Source organism: Pleurodeles waltl, chromosome 12, assembly GCF_031143425.1.
Source record: "Pleurodeles waltl isolate 20211129_DDA chromosome 12, aPleWal1.hap1.20221129, whole genome shotgun sequence".
Taxonomy (NCBI): Eukaryota; Metazoa; Chordata; class Amphibia; order Caudata; family Salamandridae; genus Pleurodeles; species Pleurodeles waltl.
In genome coordinates this window covers 122164864-122166771 of record NC_090451.1, presented here as the reverse complement: position 1 = coordinate 122166771, position 1908 = coordinate 122164864, and positions in this window count along the sequence as shown.

The window sequence follows — 1908 nt, the reverse complement described above, 5'->3', positions numbered from 1 at the left end:
TTTATTTATGCACCAAACGTAGAGCAATACGTGTGTCTCACTAACCCACCAAAGTCTCAATCCCACCATATTCCTTGACCCCATGACACAAGAAACACAGTATTTATCGACTAAATGAGTGACAGACAGTCACTGCCCATGGCATACATGTCCATCATCAGTGGATGCTGAGACAGCGCCTAAAGACGGTTCACTGCTGGGGAGCTATACAAATGTACGCACTCTATCTCGATCCTATTATTGTCCGGCATCAATAGCTCAGTTGCCAGTGGCATGAACACCTCCAAACCTAAACAACTCTTTTTTGCACTCAACTAACTCAATGGGGGAGTCAGCGCTGCCAAGATTCCCGAGGTCCAGCTGTGATGGGCTGCTCCAGTCAATGTATTTTCTTTAAATTCTGGGACTTTTAGTCTTGTTTATTCCATTATACAACAGAGCTACCTGTCCTAGAATTCAAAGAAAAATATGGACTACAGGAGCACATCTTGCAATGACCTAGGGAGTTTGAAGGCAACGCTCTCTGTGGCCAAACGGTAGGAAAGGGTTGTGCCAAGTGGCTAATGGGGCACAAGGTACCCAGTGGGCAGCTGATAGTTTGAGTCCTAGCCAGGATGTGGGAGTGGAATCATGCTTCTTGAGGCAGAGGCTGGGGTTCATATTGAGAGATTTGGGCAAATATCAAACCACAGCCAACCAAGAGGCAAATAAAGTAAAATTTGATGCAGCTCAGCGATAAAAGTTTCAGCGCTACGTTGCGTGATAGAGAGAGTGATAAAACCGTGCCATACCTACTAAGATATGGTGCTATTTTGCTCTCCCTGTTGTTGGTGCAATTTAGGTTGCCAATGCACACCCCAGCCAACATACACACTCAGCGCGCAAATCCTTGCACCATAGTGGAAGAAAGTGAGTGTTCTGTCATAGGTTTTGTTAGATAGGGGGAGCCTTCCAGTACAAAAACTATGCTTTAATACTTCTCCTACTTGGTAGGTGTACTGTACAATGCAGAACATCTGCAAAGTTTGAAAAGTATTGAAAATTAAAACATTTCTCCCCTGGTTATGCCTCTGTCAAGGAAACATTAGGTTCTGGCACAATTCCCCCTCTACAAATTTCCGAAGATAGAGAGTTGCATCAAAAACCATGGGTGTTTGCATGAGAACTCCAGTGTCTAACCCCTGTAATGCTTCCTTGACACAAAGTAGCGCACTACTTTGTGTAACTTGGGTCAACTTTGAAATGCAAACCACCACAACCGTTTGTGCAGGGATTGTGTTACAATTGTAACACAAACCCAAAACAGAGGGTTAGTAAATCTAGGATGATATTTCTGGAGAGGCTGGACACAAATGTCCCTGGGAAGAGCCGAGCCAGGCGTCTGGCTGGACTCTAACATCCAAAGCAAAAGCCCAGGAATCAAAAGATGCCAAACAAGTTACAAATATAATGAAAAAAATACGACAGACATTAAAATAAAAAAAATAAAAAAAAAACATTGTACATATTTCTCTCTGTCTCACTTAAGCACATACAATCATGTCACTGAATTGAATGCCAATTCATTGAAAGTAATGTTTTTTTTCAATATAAAACATTCAGAAATAGCCCCAGGCGCTGAAGATGTTGCCACCAGTCAACCAATAAGTGTCAGTTTGTCGTATTCTCTTTTATCATTACCCTTAATATTATTAAATGTGAAGAAAAATTATTTTGTATTAACCTTACATTAGTGAGGTATTTGTATAGCACAGCTCTTGTACTGAAGTACTTCAGTGTCCTCTCAAACTGGAGGATGAAAGGAAATGTAACAGTGACGTAAAGTGATGGACCATGGATCACACAATTTGGCAAGTGGACATTTGAGCTCAGGACTACAGATTGTGCATTTCAGAGATCGTAGGGGTA